We start from the raw sequence: 23,794 nt of genomic DNA, 5'->3' as shown, positions 1-23,794 counted from the left end.
AATGAATTGAGAACATGCAGGAAAAGTGCCTTGCATAGCATCTAACTCTTAGTAACCAGCCAGTGAACGTTAGCACTTTTATTAGTATCATTATGCTTGCAAATAGAAAGTTCTGGGAAGATTTACAGCATGTTAATACTGGTCCCCTCTTGGGAGAGAACTTGGATTGGAAACATGAGCAGACAGAAATGGGATTTTCACTTTTTAGATTACTGTTTGAAAATGCTTCTACTGCAAAGGTGTACTACTTCTGTAATTTAAAAACATTTTTTAGGGACTTCCCTGATGGTCCAGTGGCTAAAACTCTGTGCTCCCAATGCAGGGGGCCTGGGTTCAATCCCTGGTCAGGGAACTAGATCTCACATGCTGAAACTAAGAGTTGGCATGTCACAACTAAAGATCCTGGGTGCTGCAACTAAGATGTGGCATAGCCCAAATTAAGTTAATAAATAAATAAAATATTAAAAAACAAAAGTGGAAACTTTTAATAAATCTAAATATACATCAATATTAGAACAATATAAGAACTTCTAGGAATTTATCCTACAGATACACTCATACACCTGCAAAATGATGGACAAAGTCATCCATTGCAATATTTGAATATTTGCAAGAGAAAAGCACTGGACACAGCCTATGTGTCTACCAGTAGAAAACTGGTTAAATAAATCATGACATATCTATGTAATGGCAAGCTATGCAGCCTTAAAAATGAGAAAATGCTACATGTTGACATGGATCAATATCCAAGATATATCAATCAATAAGAAGGAAAAACAAGTAAGGTGCAGAACAGGGCATCAAAGTATGTAACATTTAATGGGGCAGGGAGAAAAAATAATACACATATATTTGCCAGTAAAAGTACAGGAAATCTGAAGAATATATATGAATATAATATAGGAAACTGACACTATTGTTTGCTTCTAAGGAAGGCAACTGGGCTTCTGGGAGACTTTTCACTTTATTCCATTTTATACTTTTGGAATTTAGTGCCAGGTGAATGTTAACTATTTAAGAAATAAATATAATTTTAAGAAAAAAGAAAAGAGAGGTGCTTAGCTCTGGAAAACGGAACCCTGCCTCATTTCTGGACTCTACAGGGCTCAGCACTGAAACCCCTCAATTGTGAGAATAAGAGCCTCACCCTCTTTCCTCCTATTCCTTCTAGGAAAATACATCTGGCTCAAGCCATGACAGCTAGATGATAATCTTACAAGGTCTCCTGGGCTGGGGCATGTATTTAGTAACTATGGAAACTTCCAGTCCAATCCCTTGACTATTGGCCATTTGGGGTCTGAGGTTTTGGACTCAGTCAACTAGGTGGTATGGAGTTTAGAGCTGATGAAGAGACCTGGGGGAGAAAAGCTTCTTTTGTTATGGACTGAATGCTTGTGTTCCCCCCAAATTCATGACCCCACTGTGACTGTATTGGGAGCTCTTTAGGCTCTTTAGGAAGTGATTAAGATTAGGGGAGGTCATAAAGGTAGGGCCCTGATCTGATAGTGTCCTTAAAAGGAAAGATACCAGTTCACACACACACACACCCCTCCCCCGCCATCCTTCTCTCCACCCACACTCAGAGGAAAGACTGTGTGAGGATAAAGTAGCCATCTGCAAACCAGGAACAGAGCTTCTCACCGGGAACCAAACCCTGACGGAACTTTGTTCTTGGACTTTCCAGCCTCCAGAACTATGGAAAATAAATTTCTGTTGTTTCAGCCACCCAGTCTGTGATACTTTTTTGTGACAGTCTGAGCTGACTAAGACAGACTACAATGTGCGTGAACTGTTGGGGTAGAATTATAAGCTTGCTTTTAGTTGGCCTACTTGGATTTCCACTAGGCTTTCTGAAATTCATCTAGGCAATGTAAATAACACTGACAATGTTTGGCAGATGTGTCCATCTTTTCTTACTAGGCTTCCCTGTATTCTCTCCCCACTGAGATGCAACTGTCATTGTGACAGAGAGACAGTCATTGGCAGAGAAGTAAATGGAGCTCAGTATCCAGTCCACGGATATTTACGGAGAACCAAAATGTGCTTGGCTTTGTTTTCGGTTCTGGAATAAAGAATAACATGACTGACAATGTTTATCTCTTTGCAAAGCTGAATGGCCCCTGGTGGCAGGCAGATTTATAAACAGGCGAACAAGCCAGATAATTTCAGAGTGACTGCTACTATGAAGGAGACAAAATGGAATAATGTGAGGAAGACAGGGTACTACTTTAAATGAGATGGTCAAGGAGGGCCTCCCTGAGGAAGTGACAGTTGAGAGCTCAATGACAAGAAAATGTCAGATGGGAGAAGAGTTTGGGAGGACCATTTCAAGGAGAGGAAAAATGCAAGTGCAAAGGCCCTGGGGTAGGTATGAGCTTTACATGCTACAGAAATATAGAGGCAACCTTGTGGCTCAGCTGGTAAAGAATCTGCCTGCAATGCAGGAGACCTGAGTTCGATCCCTGAGTTGGGAAGATCCCCTGGAAAAAGGCCACCCACTCCAGTATTCTGACTTGGAGAATTCCGTCGACTGTATAGTCCATGGGGTCGCAAAAAGTCAGACATGACTGAGCGACTTTCACTTTCATTTGGTGTGTACTGGTGAACAGGAGGAAAAGCTTGATCCTTTTGAACTTCATTGGTCACAGTGAACATTCTGGATATTATTCCAGGACAGTGGTATTTCATGGGAGAGTTTATGTTTGGGAGTAATGTTATCTGAGTCATGTGATGATGGATATACATTTTACAATATCATAGAATTTTTTGAGGGCTGGCTAAATCTAAGAAATGAGCCTATTATAAAAAAAGATTTCTAAATTTCAGGAGTCAAAACTCCCCTGGAAGAGACCTTAATTGGCAAATAGCCTCATTTTGTGACTTGTGGGGCTTCTGGCAAATCCTACCGCTTGACCTGGGTGGTAATTATTAAAGCGTTTGCCTTATAATAATTCACTAAGCCACATATTTCTTTTGTGTGGTTTCCTGTATCTTTGTTTTACTCTCAATGAAAAGAATTTCTTTTTTTCTTTTTTAAGAAAAAGCTTCAGGACTTCCCTGGTGGCTCAGTGACAAAGAATCCACTTAACAATGCGGAAGACAGAGTTTGATCCCTGGTCCAGGAGTATCCCACATGCAGCAGAGAAGCTGGGCCCACGTGCTCTAGAACCTGGGAGCCGCAACTACTGAAGCCCATATGCCCTAGAGCCCGAGCTCTGCAATAGAAGTCCGCAATGACAAGCTTGCGCACCGCAACTGGAGAGTAGCCTCTTCTTCTCGCAATTAGAGAAAAGCCCGCACAGCAATGAAGACTCAGAACAGTCAAAAATAAATAAATGTTATATTTAAAAAAAAAAGAAAAAGCTCCAGTCACAGAGTAAACTGAGGCCTAGAGAGGAGAAGTGGCTAGCTTGAGGTAACACATCTTTCTTAATAAAGTTGGTCCTGAATTAATTCTATGCTTTTTTAAGAAGATGTGAAGGAGTAGAGGAGAGAAGGAGTCCACCTTTCCCACTTCCCAACAGGATGACTGACAAACTAAGGCAGTTTTCAGGTGATGATTCAACAGGGAATGAAAAAAATAAAAAGACATCTATATCCTCGTCTCTTTAAAATGTGAGCTAGGGGATCAGAGTTTGATGATCCCTCTGCAATGTGGGAGACTTAGGTTCGATCCCTGGGTGGGGAAGATCCCCTGGAGAAGGGAAAGGCTACCCACTCCAGTATTCTGGCCTGGAGAATTCCATGGATTGTACAGTCCATGGGGTCACAAAGAGTCGGACATGACTGAGCGACTTTCACTTTCTCTAACTATAGTTTAAGATCACTATACCCCATGGACATGCATCCTCCTGTGTATGCTCAAGTCTCCTACGCCGAGCATGTGACTCTGTCTGAGAGCCTTCTGGAAAATTCCTGGTCCGTACAGGGGGGAAGGCCAGAGAGTGACAGTGTGTGAGCAGCCCTCAGCCAGTGACAGAAAGGAGCTGGTAGAGAGATACCCCAGTTCCCTTGCTCCTTGGGTGGGACAAACCTAAGATGAATTCCATACCGTGTGTCAGAGGCCCCCAGTGGCACTGAAGCCTAGATGCCGGCAGCAGAGACTTGATCATTAACTGTATACTGAATCTGATGGCTTTCTTCCTTTCTTCGTCACTTCTTAGGGTCATCTCCCAAATAAATACTTGGAATCACCTTCCAAATAAACTACCCACACAAAAATCCTAGTTTGACCTCTTAGGTTATAGCTGAGGAGCTGAAATGGCTTTCCAAGAGATACAAGAAGTTAGTGGTTGCCCATCATTGTAAGGACCCCGTGTCCTGGTTTCTGGTTCAGGGCATTGTGATATTTCACTCTTCATGATCTGACATACCATGCATCATGCATGTGTGCTAAGTCACTTCAGTCGCGTGCAACTCTTTGCAACGCTATGGACTGTAGCCCGCCAGGCTCCTCTGTCTGTGGGATTCTCCAGGCAAGAACACTGGAGAGAGTTGCCATTTCCTCCTCCGAGGGATCTTCCCAACCCAGGGATGGAACCCCTGTCTCTTATGTCCCCTGCATTGGCAGGTAGGTTCTTTACTGCTACTGTGGATGCTTAGAAAAACAAAACTGGGGACTTCCTTGGTGGTCCAGTGACTAAGACTCCACACTCCCAATGCAGAGACCCAGATTTGATCCCTGGCTGGGGAACTAGATCCCACATGCCGCAACTAGAGAGTCACATGCCACAGTGAAGATCAAAGATCCTGCGTGCTGCAACTAACACCCAGGACATCCAAATAAATAAGTGAATAAATTAATATTTTTAAAAATTGGATAGCATCATTCATAATAGTCAGAAGGTGGAAATAATGCAAATTTCCATCAAGGAATGAATAAATAAAACCATTGTGGTTTATCTATGGAATGGAGTATTATTCAGCCACTGAAAGGAATGAAGTACTACACAGATGAACCTTGAAAACATCATGCTAAGTGCAGGAAGTCAGAGACAAAAGGCTCCATACTGTATGATTCCTTTGGTAGGAAATGTCCAGAATAGGCAAATCCATAGAAGAAGGCGGCAGACTGGTGGTTTCCAGGAGCTGGATGCTAGAGGGAATGGGGGAGTGACTGCTTTATATGCAAGGCGTTTTCCTTTGGGGTTTTGAAAACATTTTGGAACTCGGTGTACATGGGCTGCATGACATTGAAAATGTTCTAAATGCCACTGAATTGTACACTTTAAAATGGGTAATTTTATATTATGTGATTTTCACCTCTACTGAAAAATAACTGCTAGGATTGGTCCTAGGACAAATGGTAGAGGTGTACAGTTTATCCTTTTAACTATCTTGCAGGATAACACCTCCACCCCAGGCTCTACTGCTGTGTCTCAGAACTTAGGTGGCTCAGGACAGCAGAACCTATCATGACACTCATTCTAGGTAACATCTAGGCCTACAGCCTTCTAACTTCATTAAATCATTTATTAGTAACTACTTATGGCACAACTCGGAGAAGGCAACGGCACCCCACTCCAGTACTCTTGCCTGGAAAATCCCATGGACGGAGGAGCCTGGAGGGCTGCAGTCCATGGGGTTGCTAAGAGTCGGACACGACTGAGCGACTTCACTTTCACTTTTCACTTTCATGCATTGGAGAAGGAAATGGCACCCCACTCCAGTGTTCTTGCCTGGAGAATCCCAGGGACGGGGGAGCCTGGTGGGCTGCCGTCCATGGGGTCGCACAGAGTCAGACACGACTGAAGCGACTTAGCAACAGCAGCATGGCACAACTACTATCTGCCAGTCACTGGGGTAGATGCTGGTGATAAAGTGATTGACCAAACCAGACCCAGGCTCCATGCTCACAGAGCTTACGATCCAGTAGGGAAGAGAAACATTAATCAAATAATCATCCAGTCACTGTCTGTGACAAATGCTAGGAAGGACAACTGTGATCTAGTGAGAGGGATGTGACCGAGCCAGGAGGTCAAGGAAGGCTTCCTGGAGGAAGTGACAATTAGGTCATGATTTGAACACTGTAGGTGTTAGTAGTGAAAATTGCCTATCAAACCCTATTATGTGCCTGTCATTGTGCTTGCTATATCAACTCATAACTCCCAAAAGTCCTTTGAAGGATTTACTACTGTTATCACTTGTATTTTATAAAGAAACTGAAGCTTAGAGAGGTCAAGTGGCTTGCTTAAGGTCACACAGCAAGGAAACCATGGAACCAGTGGTTTAATCAGACATGGGCAACCAGGCCAATATAAAAATTTAGGCCTCATGGATAGGCCAGTGGGTAACAGATCACCTTAGGTGGACCAATGGGTCAGGATTCTCAAAATTTTAAATAAAAAGCTGAAATGGTCATTCGGTGAAGGAGATCAAACTAGATGCTTTTCTGTTTCTGTTTTATTCTTTGACTTCTGATAACTCTGGGCCCATATTTCTTATTGTTTCTTACCAAACTCATTAACATGTGAAAGTTGGAGGCTATGAAATGCTTGATATAACATACTAAATCAAGAAGGTGAATCACTTATTAGTAAGGAGAACACCAATGACAGTAATCATGAACGCAATACCTCCAGCAACTCCTAGGTGGCAATAAGGAGGAATGAGAAATGTTACCAGTCTTCCAAAAAAATTACATGTCTGTATTTTTAAGTATGAATAAAAATTTCTAGTACAGGAGGTGTTGAATAAAAAAAAAACCAAAGTCCCCCTCACACTTTCCCTTAAATCCCTCCTTTTTTCTTCTCAAAATTAACCAGTTGAAGGTTTTTTAATCTACTTTTAGGAGGCTTGTTTTAACTGCAATTTTTTTTCCAGAAAAGGTATTTGCTTATATCACTCTCCATTAAAACAAATGACACACTTGGAACTTTCTCCCCTTAGTGTATCTTTCCATGTCAGCACATACTGAGCTCCCTCACTTTTGGCTGCAGAATCCGTCACAGTAATAGTTAACATTTGCAGAGTGCTTACTGTATACCTGGCACTGTCCTAAGCTCTGTCCTTGTTTTAACCCATTTAATCCTCACAAAATCCTAAGAGATACATTCTATTACTATCATCCCCACTTTACATATGAGAAAACTAAGACGCAAGTGGATAAGTAACCTGCCCAACATCACAAAGCCAGTGCGCCAGAATTTAGATGCAGGAAACTTGACTCCCAAGTCTACACTCTTAACGACCACGCTAAAATACTATAGCATAAATACATAATTGGTTTTATCTTTATTTTCTGAAGGCTCTGTAAAAAATTATAATTTTTTCAAAATTGTGCTAAAATATGTTGTAAAATGTACCTGGGATCTTGGCTTTATTCATGTTTGATGAGGCCAACAGATCGGGAGAGGAATGCCATGGAAAAGATAGCTTGTTACTCTCAGTTCCCAAGAGGAGGGGATGGGAGGTGTGCCATGCCACACACAGCCAAGAAAGGGAACCCTGAGGGTGGCCACAGGCAGAGAGTGAGTGCAGAAAGCATGTGCAGAAAGTCCTTATTGAGATTTCTCAGAGAAGGAATGGGTGAGGTAAGGTAAGCTGCTGAGCAGGTCTAGGATTGGACAGTTGGAATAACTCTGGTGGGCTCTGAGCTATAGGGCTGGTCCCTAGTTGTACTTGGCCCTGTGATGGTCAGGGCAAAGGAATTTTGCCTCCTGGCATGTAAAAGCCAGAGAAAAGAAGTAGTTCAGAATATGGGCTTTGGAGCTGCTGGTTTAATATGCAAGTCATTTAGGCATTTAGTCACTTGCCTAAATGACTTGTATATTCCAGGCAAGTCATTTACCATCACTAGCAATTAGTTGAGAGGGGAAGTCTCTCCCTGGTCTCTGGCCCCAAGATGTCATAAAATGTACACAATTAAAAATGATTAATACATATACAGAAATCAGATCAGATCAGATCAGTTGCTCATTCGTGTCCGACTCTTTGCGACCCCATGAATCACAGCACACCAGGCCTCCGTGTCCATCACCAACTCCCGGAGTTCACTCAGACTCACGTCCATCGAGTCAGTGATGCCATCCAGCCATCTCATCCTCTGTCGTCCCCTTCTCCTCCTGCCCCCAATCCCTCCCAGCATCAGAGTCTTTTCCAATGAGTCAACTCTTTGCATGAGGTGGCCAAAGTACTGGAGTTTCAGCTTCAGCATCAGTCCTTCCAAAGAAATCCCAGGGCTGATCTCCTTCAGAATGGACTGGTTGGATCTCCTTGCAGTCCAAGGGACTCTCAAGAGTCTTCTCCAACACCACAGTTCAAAAGCATCAATTCTTCGGCGCTCAGCCTTCTTCACAGTCCAACTCTCACATCCATACATGACCACAGGAAAAACCATAGCCTTGACTAGATGGACCTTTGTTGGCAAAGTAATGTCTCTGCTTTTGAATATGCTATCTAGGTTGGTCATAACTTTCCTTCCAAGGAGTAAGCGTCTTTTAATTTCATGGCTGCAGTCACCATCTGTAGTGATATACAGAAATAAAACCTACCATTTAAACCATTTTGACGATGGTGATCTAGTTGCTAAGTCATATCCAACTCTTGTGACCCCAAGGACTGTATAGCCTGTCAGGCTTCTCTGTCCATGTGATTCTCCAGGCAAGAATACTGGGGTGGATTGCCATTCCCTTCTCCATTAAACCATGTGCTGCTGCTGCTGCTGCTAAGTCGCTTCAGTCGTGTCTGACTCTGTGCGACCCCATAGACGGCACCCCACCAGGCTCCCCCGTCCCTGGGATTCTCCAGGCAAGAACACTGGAGTGGGGTGCCATTTCCTTCTCCAATGCACTAAAGTGAAAAGTGAAAGGGAAGTCGCTCAGTCGTGCCTGACTCTTAGCGACCCCATGGACTGCAGCCCACCAGGCTCCTCCGTCCATGGGATTCTCCAGGCAAGAGTACTGGAGTGGGGTGCCATTTGCTTCTCCATTAAACCATTGAGAGGGTAACAGGCAGGAAGGCCAGGGGTCTCCAAATGGAGGAAATAGCCTGCAAGTGTCAGACATTTTTATCTCTCTTAAGCGGCAGGAGGAAACAAACTAGCAATATTTTTTTCCTTCTCTATACAAATTTAAAGAGAGGTTTCTCTTAAAATACTGTGTTGCCATAATGACACCTGGTTTCACCTGAAGTTAGCTATTCTTGAGCCTAGAGATAACCAATGCCTTTTTCTTATGGAAATGTTTGTCTTAAGCTATGCTAATGTACTACGCCTTTACCCCAAACTCGGTCTCCAAGTCGGTTCCGCCTCTTGGCCCAAAACCTACTTGACAAACCAGTATGTTATACTCAGATATTGTTCCCCTAATCTATGTAAATGAAACTATTTGTATGGTGGTCTGCCCTTCTTTAAGATTCAAGTTAATTATTTTATGGCCCAAGATTATCCCAAAATGCATCTTATGGGCGAGGGGCCTGGTGCTATTCTGAATTATAAGACATTCCTTTCTTTCATTAACAGACTGCTAGTGACTATATAACATCCAGCTGAAGACTAGCAGGGGGTACTCTTTCTGCCCCCTTCTGATGCCTATGTCAGAAGCTTTCTCTATCTCCTTTATACTTTAATAAAACTTTATTACACAAAAGCTCTGAGCGATCAAGCCTCGTCTCTGGCCCCGGATTGAATTCTTCTCCTCCGGGAGCCAAGAATCCCGGTGTATTCGCGTGATTCAACAACAACCTTTCACCATCTAAGTGATATTAAATACATTCACATTGTTGTGCAATCATCACAACCATCCATCTCCAGAACTCTTTTCATCTTGCAAAACAAACTCTGTACCTGTAAACTCCCTGTTCCCTCTTTCTTGAAGCCCCTGGCAACTACTGTTCTACTTTCTGTCTGTATGAATTTGACTACTTAAGTACCTCCATATGAGTGGAATCACACTAGTTATCCTTTGTGACTGGCTTATTTCACTTAAACATAATGTCGTCAAGGTTCATCCATGTTGTAGCATGTGCCAGAATTTCCTTTCTTTTTGAGGCTGAATAATATTCCATTAGGTGTATACTACATTTTGATTATCTATTCATCCATTGATGGATACTTGGGTTATTTCTATCTTTCAGCTATTATAAATAATGCTACAATGAACACTGGTTTACAAATACCTTTTTAGGACCCTGATTTCAATTCTTTTTGGCATATACCTAGAAGTGGGATTGTTGGATCATATGGTAATTCCATTTTTCTTTCTTTCGGAGCAACTGCCATGCTGCTTTCATAAGGGCTGCACCAGTTTCTATTGCTATCACAGTGCACTATAGTTCTAATTTCTCCACATTCTCCTACATTTTCTTCAAAAGTTTTACTGTTTTAGGTTTTACATCTAGATTTAATCCATTTTTAGTAAACTTATATGTATGGTATGAGGCATGGGTTGAGGTTCATTCTTTGGCACAAGGGTATCTAATTGTTTTAACATTTTTGTTTTTCATCTTGGGCTTTCACAAATAAAATTGCTATCGTATATCCATAAAACTTGGGCTTTCCCAGTGGCTCATCGGTAAGGAATCCACCTGCAATTCAGGAGATTCAGGTTCGATCCCTGAGTCAGGAAGATCCCCTGGAGGAGGGCATGGCAACCCACTCCAGTATTATTCTTGCCTGGAGAATCGCATGGACAGAGGAGCCTGGTGGGCTACAGTCCATGGAGTCGCAAAGAGTTGGACACGACTGAAGCGATTATGTTTGGGATTACTTTATCACAACCTCTTCAAAACTGAATATTATCAAGGCCTCCCTGGTGGCTCAGTGGCAAAGAATCCACCTGCAAATGTAGGAGACATGAGTTCGATTTCTGGGCCAGGAAGATCCCACATGCTGCAACAACTAAGCCTGTGCACCATAGCTACTGAGCCTGTACTCGAGAGCCGGGGAGTGGCAAGTACTGAGCCCGCGCGTCTTAGAGCCTGTGCTCCGCAACAAGAGAAGCTACCACAATGAGAGGGCTTCCCTTGTGGCTCAGCTGGTAAAGAATCCGGCTGCAATGCGGGAGACCTGGGTTCGATCCCTGAGTTGGGAAGATCCCCTGGAGAAGGGAAAGACTACTCACTCCAGTATTCTAGCCTGGAGAAGTCCACGGACTGTATAGTCCATGGGGTTGCAAAGAGTCGGACCTGACTGAGTGACCTTCACTTTCACCACAATGAGATGCATGCACACCACAAGTAGAGAGTAGTCCCTGCTCTCCACAACTAGAGAGAAGCCCGCACAGCAACCAAGACCCAGCACAGCCAAAAATTAAAAAACAAACAAAAAACCCAAACTGAACATTATTACATTAAAATTTTTTTCACAGCCTCATCAGTAAAAATGGTATTTCATTGTTTTACTATATATTTGTTGTTCTGTGAATTAGGTAGACCAACTTTTCATAAATGGTCACTCATACTTTGGGGCTTCCCTGATGGTTCAGCTGTGAAGAATCCATCTGCCAAAGCAGGAGATGTGGGTTAGATCCCTGGGTTGGGAAGATCCCCTGGAGAAGGGAATGGCAAACCACTCCAGTATTCTTGCCTGGGAAATCCCATGGACAGAGGAGCCTGGGAGGCTCCAGTCCATGGGGTGCAAAAGGTTGGACAGGACTTAGTGACAACAACAACTTATACTTTACATAGGTTAAAAAAAATCTCATTTATTAAAATAATAAAATTAATAAAAGCGAATGTTTACTGAACAACTCCAGAGGCAAGTCCTATAGATAATCCCTCCCCTCTTGCTAAAACATTTACCTCAGGGATGTGCTTGTAAGCCAGACCTATGCTAACCGGATTCTCACATGACCCTATGACATGTTACCGTGAGAAAGAAGAGTCGGATATTTGCCTGCTGGTTTGGGAAGAGAGGCCTTCCTTCTCTCAGGACATTGATGAGGAACTTCTTAGTTCGAGATGTTCCTCTCATAACGGAAGTTTGAGGACAATAAATTATACACAAAAGAGAACAGAACTGAGAGAATCAAAGAGAATCAGAGCCTTACTCTGCTGACTTCATTGATATTCTGAATCAAATTAACCTTGAAGTTTGTCCTCTGTCTGAAATTCTCCATTATGAGAACCACTAACTTCTCTTGCTGTTTAAGTCAATTGGATTTTCTGTTGCTTACAACCAAAAAGCATTGTAAAACATACACTCAAATTAGCTCCTATTCTTTTTTCTGGGCCACGTCATGCAGGATCTTAGTTCCCCAACTAGGGATCAAAGCCATGCTCCCTGCAGTGGTAAAGCAGAATCTTAACCACTGGGCCACCAGGGAAGTCCGTATTCTTAATTGCAGCATACATGATTTTCAGTCTTCACTTCAGCAGGCAGGATCTTTAGTTGTGGCATGTGGGATTTAATTCCCTGACTAGGGATCAAACCTGGGCCCTCTGCATTGGGAGCATGGAGTCTTAGACCACCAGGGAAGACCCTATTTTTAAACATTAGGAATGTAGTAGATGTTTCTTCTAGGATATCAATTATTGAACATAGAAAAGAAATTTAGACATAAAAGTGAGACCTCAGAGCTTTTTAAATATCTGATAAGATCCCAGAGGAAAAAAAATGTGTTGTAGTTACCACCAATCTGTTCTAAAAGTTCAGCCCACACAAATTTATGTCAAACTTGCAACTTAATTAGAGAAAATGGGAAAGAGGTAATTATGTCATTTCATTCTGTTATGTGTAATAAGTAGCGTTGTTATTTTTTCTTAGTTATGAACTAAAAGATGAGAGTCGATTTATGATTTATGGGAGTTAGTTTAATGACGCGATTAAGAACATGCATATCAGAATCAAACTGGCTGGGCTCAAATCCTAACACTTTGCAGTTGTGTGATCTTGAACAAGTTACTTAACTTCTCTGAGCCTCAGTTCCCACAAAGGCAAAGATGAATTAATAATAGTACTTATATTTAGGGTTGTCAATGGCATCTGAGTGAAAGTACATTTTAAGGGTTTAGCACAATACTTGGTAGATCAGTTCAGTTTAGTCACTCAGTCGTGTCTGACTCTTTGCAACCCCATGGACGGCAGCACGCCAGGCCTCCCTGTCCATCACCAACTCCCAGAGCTTGCTCAAACTCATGTCCGTTGAGTCTGTGATGCCATCCAACCATCTCATCCTCTGTTGTCCCCTTCTCCTCCCACCTTCAATCTTTCCCAGAATCAAGGTCTTTTCAAATAAGTCAGTTCATAGTTTCAGCTTCAGCATCAGTCCTTCCAGTGAATATTCAGGGTTGATTTCCTTTAGGATGGACTTGTTGGATCTCCTTGCAGTCCAAGGGACTCTCAAGAGCCTTCTCCAACACCACAGTTCAAAAACATCAATTCTTCGGCACTCAGCTTTCTTTATAGTCCAACTCTCATATCCATACACGACTACTGGAAAAACCACAGACTTGACTAGACAGATCTTTGTTGGCAAAGTAATGTCTCTGCTTTTGAATACGCTGTCCAGGTTGGTCATAGCTTTTTTTCCAAGAAGTAAGCGTCTTTTAACTTCATGGCTGCGGTTACCATCTGCAGTGATTGTGGAGCCCAAGAAAATAAAGTCTGTCACTGTTTCCACTGTTTCCCCATCTATTTGCCATGAAGTGATGGGACCAGATGCCATGATCTTAGTTTTCTGAATGCTGAGGTTTAAGCCAGCTTTTTCACTTTCCTCTTTCACTTTCATCAAGAGGCTCTTTAGTTCTTCACTTTGTGCCATAAAGGTGGTGTCATCTGCATATCTGAGGTTATTGATATTTCTCCTAGCAATCTTGATTCCAGCTTGTGCTTCATCCAGCCCAGCATTTTACATGATGTACTCTGCATATAAGTTAAATAAACAGGGTGACAATATACAGCCTTGATGTACTCCTTTCCCAATTTGGAACCAGTCCATTGTTCCATGTTCAGTTCTAACTGTTGCTTCTTGACCTGCATACAGATTTCTCAAGAGGCAGGGAAGCTGGTCTGGCATTCCCATCTCTTGAAGAATTTTCCACAGTTTGTTGTGATCCACACAGTCAAAGGCTTTGGTGTAGTCAATAAAGCAGAAGTAGATATTTTTCTGGAACTCTCTTGCTTTTTCTATGATCCAATGGATGTTGGCAATTTGATCTCTGGTTCCTCTGCCTTTTCTAAATCCAGCTTGAACACCTGGAAGCTCTCAGTACACATACTGTTGAAGCCTCGCTTGGAGAATTTTGGGCATTACTTTGCTAGCATGTGAGATGAGTGCAATTGTGTGGTAGTTTGAACATTCTTTGGCATTGCTTTTCTTTGGGATTAGAATGAAAACTGACCTTATCTAGTCCTATGGCCACTGCTGAGTTTTCCAAACTTGCTGGCATATTGACTGCAGCACTTTAACAGCATCATATTTTTGGATTTGAAATAGTTCAACTAGAAGTCCGTCACCTCCACTAGGTTTATTCAAAGTGATGCTTCTTAAGGCCCACTTGACTTTGGACTCCAGGATGTCTGTCTCTAGCCATCTGACTTGGCAGATAGTGAGCCATAATACTATTAATATTATTATAACTATAATAATTATAACTATAATTATTATTATTATAGTTACTCTACTTTTTCTTTTAATGGTTAAACAACTTCTTTGATGGCAAAAGAGCTGTTTTGAAGAATATGGAGAGACTGAAGAACAAATCCTATTTAGCCAGATGCTGTCTTTCACAGTCACTGAGGTTTTATTGTCTTCTCTGGGGGCTTCCCGTGGCTCAGAGGGTAAAGCATCTGCCTGCAATGCAGGAAACCCGGGTTCGATTCCTGGGTCGGCAAGATCCCCTGGAGAAGGAAATAGCAACCCACTCCAGTACCCTTGCCTGGGAAATCCCATGGATGGAGAAGCCTTGTAGGCTACAGTAGGCCACAGTCCATGGGTCGCAAAGAGTCGGACACGACTGAGTAACTTCGCTTTCACTTCTCTGTGGTTGCAAAGAGTTGGACACGACTAAGCATGTGTAGACACACACACACACACACCCCTTTTGCAGTTTCCAAAGAAAAGAGATGCTACACTGCTTTCGAGAACTTTGAGGCCAGAACTGAGTCCTGCTGTGAGTTATCTCGAAAATAACCCTGGAAATCAGCCAATAAGTCTGTTTAAAGGAAACAGACTGTAAGTTAGTGCTTTGGACTAGTGGCTAGTGGCAAGTAGTCATATTGGGAGCTGGAGCTTTGGAACCAGACTAAAAGTGTGAAAAATGTTAGTTGCTCAGTTGTGTCCAACTCTTTGTGGCCCTATGGACTATAGTCTACCAGGCTCCTCTGTCCATGGGATTCTTCAGGCAAGAATATAGTGTGGGTTGCCATTCCCTTCTCCAGGGGAATCTTCCCAACCCAAGGATCAAACCTGTGTCTCCTGCATTGGCAGGCAGATTCTTCACCACCTGAGGCACCAGGGAAGCCCCAACTATGCAAGTTCAAATCTTACCTCTACCACTTTCTCCTTATGGGTCCTTAGGCAAGTTACTTAACCTTCCCACACCTCAGTTTCCTTGTTGGCGGACAATAAATAGTGGCTTCCTCTTAGTTGGCTCTTGTGATGAATATATGGCACAGAGTGCTTAGAACAGTGTCTGGCATAATGTAAGCCCTTAAAAAGCATTCGCTCCATTTCTGTTTGGTTGAAAGGCAGTTATTCAAGAACCTGATGCTTCTTTTCTGTTGGAGCTGTGCAGTTTCCCTCCAGCTTATTTCTGGAGCCCATTACAGAGACACATAGGGTTATAAAAAGCAGTAGAAACATGCCACTCATTAAAGGTGAACAATAGAACCAGCCTTGTCCATTGCTTCCACGAGGGGGCAGTCAAGACTCAAAGGAAGCCTTACGAGCAGCCCATACAAGTCGGGCTTCATTTGGGTCCACAACTTAGTGAAGTAACTTCTGGGTGTACATGGATTTTCATAACTTCTGTTTTCTAAACCAGCATAAAAAGTGATCAAGGAATTAGGGAGAATGTTTGAGGACAGGTCTTTGAACCAATTCCATGGTGAATCACATCTTCCCTCTGAAATCTGGTTTAGGGGACTTCCCTCCTGGTCCAGTGGCTGAGACTCCGTGGTCCCAATGCAGGGGGTCTGGGTTTGATCCCTGGTCAGGGAACTAGACCATATGCTACAACTAAGAGTTCGCATGCTGCAACTAAAGATGCTGTGTGCCGCAACTAAGACCCAGCACAGCCAAATAAATAAAATAAAAAAAAAAACGCGACCCAAATCAAATTTAAATCCGATAACAAAGTAAAAGAAAATGGAGTAACTTTTGGTTCTTTTCTCTTTCCCCCTTTCTCCCTCATTCATTATTTATTTATTCATTCTTACAGACAACACATAATTACAAAAAACCTTCCAAATGCCAGGCACCAAGAAGGCAGAGGTGAAAAAGATTAACACGGTTCCTGTTCTCTTAGGGGCTGACAGTCTGCTGGAAAAGACAATTTTTTTTAAAAAAAGATCATTACACAATTGATTATTGTATCTACCACCATGATAAGACCTCAAAGTAAAACTGCAGGCTGCGTGAGCAGGCAAAGGGAGACCCCAATGTTCTTGAAAAATTGGCATATGCAAGGCTTCTTTGAATACAACAACCTACCCTGAGGCAAAGGAATGGACATTAGCTAGAGGAAAGGGACAGAGGAAGAAGAATGGTTTACTCATTCAACAATATTTGTAGATTATCTGTTGTGGGCTTCATCCTTTTCTAGGTGTGAAGGAAATAAAAGAGTGATATGCTAATGAGGGACTAGAAGTAGGTGGCTGCCTTTGACAGGGGTTAGCTCATCTCTTTCTGAGAAGCTGAGACCTGGAGGAAGAGGACGAGCCAGTCTTATGAAAATCTGGGAAACAGTATTACGGGCAGAGGAAATAGCACATATAAAGGCCCTGTAGCGGGAACGATCTTGGCATGTTTGGGGAACAGCCAATGGACCAGTGAGTGGCTATAGCAGAGGGAGGTAAGGGCAGTGGTAGGCAATGACATCTACATGGATCACAGCCTTGTTCTAACTCAATGAAACTATGAGCTATGCCGTGTAGGGCCACCCAAGACAGATGGGTCATGGTTGAGAGTTCTGACAAAATGTGGTCCACTGGAGAAGGGAATGGCAAACCACTTCAGCATTCTTGCCTTGAGAATCCCTTAGAACTGTGGCATTGGAAAAGACCCTTGAGAGTCCCTTGGACTGCAAGGAGATCAAATCAGTCAATCCTAAAGGAAATCAACCCTGAATATTCATTGGAAGGACTGATGTTGAAGCTCCAATACTTTGGCCATCTGAAGCGAAGAGCTGACTCACTGAAGGCAGGAGGAGAAGGGGGATGACAGAGGATGAGATGGTTGGATGGCATCACTCACTCGATGGACATGAGTTTGAGCAAACTCCGGGAGATGGTAAAGTATTGACAGGGAAACCTGGTGTGTTGCAGTCTGTGGGGTTGCAAAGAGTCGGACATGACTGAGCAACTGAACAACAAGGAGATGACATCTAAGAAGTAGCAGAGGTCTGATTTTGGAGGCCTTGGTAAAAGTTTGGGTTTTAATTGCACGGAAGGCCGCTGGGTGGATGGGTTGGGTTTCAGCAGAGGAATGAGGTCCCATTTAGGTTTTGAGATCACTCTGATCTGAAGTGAGGTGCTGATGCTGGAGGAGGATGAATGTGAAAGCAGGGCGTGGCAGGCAGAATAAAGAACCCCAAAGACATCCCCGGAACCTGTGTTAGGTTACACAACAGAAAAGAAAGAAAGATTGCTAAGTTGTGTCCAACTTAGGAGCCTGCCAGGCTCCTCTGTCCATGGGATTTTCCAAGCAAAAATACTGGAGTGGGTTGCCATTTCCTTCTCCAGGGGATCTGCCCAACCCAGGAATTGAACCAAGGTCTCCAGCATTGCAGGCAGGCTCTTCACCGAATACTACAAAGGAATTTAAGTGGCAGATGGAATTAAGGTTGCTAACCAGCTGCCTTTAAATTACACAGATTATCCGGGATTATCTGGGTGGGTCCAATGTTATCATAAGGGTCCTTAGATGGGGAAGAGGAGGGCAAAGGAGTCAGAACCAGAGAGATGACTTGAGAAACATTCTAGTGGCCTTTGCTGATTTTGAAGATGGGAGGAGGCCAGGAAGCAAGAAATGAGGGTGGCCTCCAGAGGGTGGAAAAGTCAAGCAAAGGGATTTTCCCTGAGAGCCTGCAGGAAGGAATGCAAGCTTGCCAGCAGCTTCATTTTCGCCCAGTGAGATCTGCTGCAGATGTTTAACCTCCAAAACAGTAAGATAATAAATGTGGACTGTGGGACTTCCCTGGTGGTCCAGTTGTTAAGACTCCATGCTCCCAATGCAGGGGGCCTGGGTTCCAGCCCTGGTCAGGGAACTAGCTCTGACACACTGCAACTAAGAGCCCACATGCTAGGACCTTCCTGGTGCTCCAGTGGTGAAGGATCTGCCTGCCAATGCAGGATTAGATTAAGGTCTAATTCTTAATCTGGGAGGATTCCACATGCCAAGGGGCAACTAAGCTGGTGCACCACAAATACTGAAGCCCGAGTGCCCTAGAGCCCAAGCTCTGCAACAAGAGAAGTCACTGCAATGAGAAGACCGTGCACTGCAGCAGAGTAGCCCCTGCTCACGGCAACCAGAGAGAGCCAGCATTAATTAACTTAAGAAAAGAGCCTGCGGGCTGCAACTAAAGATTCCATATTCCTAAGACCCAGTGAATCAATGTGTGTGTGTGGTTAGTTGCTCAGTCGTGTCTGACTCTTTGCAACCCTATGGACTGGAGCCCACCAGGCTCCTCTGTCAATGGAATTCTCCAGTCAAGCATACTGGAGTAGGTTGCCATTCCCTTCTCCAGGGAATCTTCCCAAACCAGGGATTGAACCTGGGTCTCCTGCATTACAGGCAGATTCTTTAACATCTGAGGCACCAGGGAAGCCAAATAAATAAAAATAAATAAATAAGAAATAAATGTGGATTGTTTTAGGTCACCAAGTTTATAGCATCAATCAGAGATAAACACACAAGAAGATCTCTAAGAAGACCGCCATCGTCATTCAGACGAGCTTTGGTAATGGCTTAAGAAATATTTACCTTACCTACTAAATGCTGGGATCTGTCTTAGGTCCTCTTTCACGCTGGCCATCAGGCCACCTATCACCTTTACAGAGGCAGGACTTGGCCTTTCCCGAGTTTCTGTCAATATCCTTGCTCCAGAGCACAAGCAGTCCCCATACATGGGATCCCATGTCACCCAGTGGAATCAACACTTGGTGGTGGTGACAGGAGCAGATGGCTTGGGAAAACCAAAGGGCAGGGCGCCTTGGTGAACCAGCGTATGGTTATGACACTTTGGACCATCACAGATCTGACCTGACCGCTCATCTGAGGTCCAGAACAGGTACACAAGATGAAACGCAGGTTTACCTGACACACACACAAAAGCACCGAGTCAACTCTGCACTTCCCTCTCCTGACCTTCAATAAATTAATCTCTGTTGGAATAAATAATCAATAAATCTGTTGGAAAGGGAATTCCTTCTTTCTGTGGGCCTTCTCTAGGGATGGATGGGTGATGCCTGGGTATCAAGCATCTTTGTATTTGTCATATTGGAATTCAAAGTGTCTTGATCCGGGGACCTATTTTTAATAGGGTAACCCTACAGGCTCAAACATTCAACATCCATGAATAATTTTTTTAAGGATTGGTAGTAACCAATGAATGTGGACACTATCTTAGAATGCTTTTTTAATCAGCAACCCAAGACAGTCCCTTATATTTAGAAGCCTGGATCTAGGGTTACATATCAAGATACATGCACAACGCTATTTTGCTGAATGCAGCTGTCATGGTGTGGGCCAGAGATAATTTGCTGATCCAGGAGCTGAGGCCAGCGATTTTATGTCTGCATCTGCTTCTGCCTGTAACTTGCGGGTAAAGACAGGGCCACTTCAAAGGCTGTAGCCATATCACCCTTAGCAAAGCACAGATCAGCGGGTCAGGGACATTCCCTCCCTGAGGCTTTGCCCGCAGAAACAGTCAGTGCTCCCTCCTGCAAAGGGACTGCATGACACTGTTCCTTGCCTCTGCCTTAGCACTCTCACGTGTCCTTCTGTTTCTCTATGTCCTGTTCCCACTAGCCTGATAACTGTTCCCAAGGGTCTCTATCCTATTGGAATCTCCAAAGTCTAGCACAGTTTCTCTGGTTGAACAGGTGCTCTGTCATTTAAGATCTGATGAGGAAATGGAGGCGAGGGACAGCACAATGGGGAAATTGTCTAGAAAGCTAGCAGATGACTTTCACCCTGCTTGTGATAGGCATAGTAAGAAGCAGCCTACTTAAAGCAGAGAGTGGTTGTTTTTGGTTTTTTTCCGTTCAGCATCTGTCTCTCCTTTATTCTGGTAAAAAGCACTTTGGTTTTCCTTTGGGAAACCACCCTTCCCACACTCTCTATCCTTAAAGTTTGGGTGGAGCTGACTTCACCCTCCATTTCGCCTGCTGAATCCTGACTCATTTCACGCCAGAGAGGGCGCCCCACAGCCTTGGACACTGCGTCACTCTGTGTTGGAAAGGGTGGCCACACCTGTGTGTTAATGGCTAGTATCCATTCTAATGGTTTGGTTCCTGCTCCAAATCAATCCTGCATTACTTCAAATTGAAACTTTTTCTCCTTGTAGCTATTATGGCAGAGTTACTTTATTTCCATAGACATTGCTTAGCTGGTAGGAAGAAATCTGAAGATGCTGGCAGACACTGTGTCTCTGTGAAACCAAAATGTGCTCAGAAGTTGAGAAGTAGATAACGGAGATGTTCTTAACAATACTGAACACCAATATCCGGTCATACCTGAAGTTATCTCTGGAATTTTCGTTTTCAACTATATGAACAAGTAAACTCTTTGCTGTAGACTTTTTTTTTTTTTTGGTCCACTGGCTGCTGAAACAGTCCCCTGGCTCTTGGCCAATCCATTTTCTAACTGTGCTTTCTGGAGTGAAGAAGGCGTGATCTGAGTCCTGCAGGAGAAGACCATCACCTCACTCTGTCAATATCAAAACTCTCTGCCAGGACTTGGGGGCCCGGAAAAAAAAAATCAGACCCTCACCTTGAGCCCAGAGCTCTCTGACTTTAGTGGGGCCAACACTTTCAGTGCCACCTAGAAGGGCACTTCATGCCATAAGCTAGATGTGAATTGATACCTTGCTAGCCCAACCCTCGGACTTCCCTGGTGGCTCAGATAGTAAAGTGTCTGTCTACAATGCAGGAGACCTGGGTTCAATCCCTGGGTCGGGAAGATATGGAGAAGGAAATGGCCACCCACTCCAGTATTCTTGCCTGGAAAATCCCATAGACAGAGGAACCTGGTAGGCTACAGTCCATGGGGTCACAAAGAGTCAGACACGACTGAACAACTTCACTTTCACTTCTTTCTTTAGCCCAACCCTCAGCCTCTCTGTGGTCTTCCCTGAGGCTGGGATGAATGAGCCCATTATGGTTATGGGAGTCTCAAGAAGTTTGGGAACCCCAAGGAAACAGAACGTACGCACCATGGTAAACCAGCTTTCTTAAAACCATTTTTATTCTGCCTCTCAGCAACACTTCATTTGATTCGGATAAAAGATCAGGAACTCGAATACAAACAAACAGAAAACAAGGTGTGTAGAACAGAAATCAAGATCCATATACTGGAATGATGCTGGGATCTCTGTGTGCTGAGAATTGGTATTCCTGGTTTATGTCCTCCTGGGACAAGTGCTGGCTCATGACAGATGTCTGGGTGAAATGACAGGTGGTCCACCCGTGTTTATTTTTGTGAGGGTCTAGGGTTTTTAACAAATGCCTGGGATCCACAATAATCTAAGAACAATGCTTTGTATTTGTGTAACACTTAGAATTTTCCCTCTGGGGCAATCGTATCTATCATGGTAATTAATTATCATACTGACCACTCCAAGATAAGTAGGCAGGTGTTCTTATCTCCATTTTCCAGATGAAGAAATCTGAGGCACAGAAGGCTAAGAAACTTGCCTAAAACCTGCTTGCATAGATAGATAGTGGCAAAGAAGGTATTGAAACTCAGGTGTTTTGATTTAGACACTTGTTCTTTCACTTAGAATAAGCTGCCTTTTCTTTTGCTTAGAAAGGTTATTTTCATGATTTCTAGTACTAGTTTTTGAAGTTATTTTTAACATATACCCCCTTATCACCTTTTGTATTAACCACTTAATATTTTCTTTGAGTCTACTTCTTTTTGTAAGTAAATGTATTTGACAAGAAAATTATATGCCTAAGTGGAGACTCATAAATGTAAAGCAATAAAATACATAGGCTGAAAATAAAACCCATTAAGTTATTAAATTTTGTCTAAACAGAAGACTTTGAACCTGAGGTCTGCTCTTTATTAAGAAGGGAAACAAGCCAAAGAATCAGAAAGGTGTTGAGGACCCATGAGCACTAAACAGAGACATTCTCTGAAATGTAATCAGGATTGAAAAAGAAAAAATGCAAATGTTCTTTGTGATTTAGTGACACTTAATCTTGTGGCTGCATATGACCTAAAAGTTATCTTTGTGTACCACCAGCGGCATATCTTGCATACGGGGCTAGCGTGTTCCGGCAGGCAGAAAAATGGTGGCATTGTTAAACCAGTAGTCACACCTACAGGGTTTACATTTGACAGAAAAATAAATACATTGGGTGGCATTTCCAGGTGGCATCCAGGAAAATAAAAGATCTTGCCTGAGACTTGCTAAAGAGAGAGAGAGATTGAAGTAACTTCATTAAACACAGGCAGTATATTCCCAAAACTGGGATGGGAAGGATGCCCATGGACCTATGACTGACCACTAAGTACATTCTCAGAGTCTGAGTCTGTCTGAGGTGACAAATGAGGTTGTGGTCAAGTTGACCTATGGGGGATGCAAGCAAGGGGTTGGTGGGAGGGAGATAGGCGAGACTAAGGCGAAAGACCAGAAAGCTCCTTCAACCCCATCTTTGATGATGGAATGGAGCAGATGGAGGAGGAGCTGCTAAAGGCCAAAGTGAAGCTACAACATGTAAAAATGAAAGGAGACAAGGCGCATATTCAGCTCTATTCGATGGCTTTAAACATGCTGCAAATGTGCTCCATGCTGCAAACCAGCATCCTTTACTCTTCCCAAAACTTCCCTCTCCTCCTGGATCTGGACTTCTGCCCCCATTAAAAGCAACGAGATTTTCTGAGGCTCATCTCTGGAGAAGAGGAATGCACACGTGGACACAACGGTTTTTGATATACTGAAACAGTGAGGCTTGATTTTCTTAAGAAGAAAAAAAAAATCAATGGCTTCAGCTGATCTGGCTTTGCTGCCTGGGTTTCCTAAATTTTGGACTTTTTTTGTTGTTGTTGCCTGCTGTTCTTTCTGGTTTTAGTTCATTTGCCAGGGACCTGCCTCTGGAGAGTCCTGGAGGAAAAGATCTCACAGTCTGAAGTCAAGGATCCATTCCTCAAAAACTCCTCTGGGGTGTGTGTGGATGAAGTCCATCCTCCATGCTCGTGGCTGACTGCTGGCTGTTCAGGCTCTGCGTGTACAAGAGACAGAGTGAGTGAGAGTGAGAGAGACAGACAAACAGATGGTGGGATGGGGGGTGGGGGGGGATGGCGGGGGAGAGAGAAAGAAGAGAAGAGAAAGAGAGAGAGAAGAGAGCGTAGAGCCTCTTCAGCAAGGGCTTCCCTCTTCAATGGCTAGTACTCTAATTCACCCAGTGCTGACATGGACTAGCAGCTCTGCACACTTTTGAGTCTAAGCACTGGCTTCTTTTTGAAAA

The 23,794-nt window shown here is 43.4% G+C and overlaps 1 protein-coding gene across 2 annotated transcripts in view; it reads right to left on the bottom strand.

Annotated features, from left to right (window-relative positions):
- TMEM233 (transmembrane protein 233) overlaps window positions 1-23,794 on the bottom strand; it is a 70,910-nt gene that overhangs the window by 1,475 nt on the left and 45,641 nt on the right. Inside the window, exon 3 of one of the 2 annotated variants that reach the window (XM_025267621.3) lies at window positions 21,551-23,548. The exons of the other annotated variant lie outside the window; for it this stretch is intronic. The gene's annotated coding sequence lies outside the window, so the exon portion shown is untranslated. Of the gene's footprint in view, window positions 1-21,550; window positions 23,549-23,794 lie in introns of those variants that run through there. 2 annotated transcript variants of the gene reach the window in all.

This window comes from Bubalus bubalis, chromosome 17, assembly GCF_019923935.1.
Source record: "Bubalus bubalis isolate 160015118507 breed Murrah chromosome 17, NDDB_SH_1, whole genome shotgun sequence".
Taxonomy (NCBI): domain Eukaryota; kingdom Metazoa; phylum Chordata; class Mammalia; order Artiodactyla; family Bovidae; genus Bubalus; species Bubalus bubalis.
This window is presented reverse-complemented; position numbering and strand designations above follow the sequence as displayed.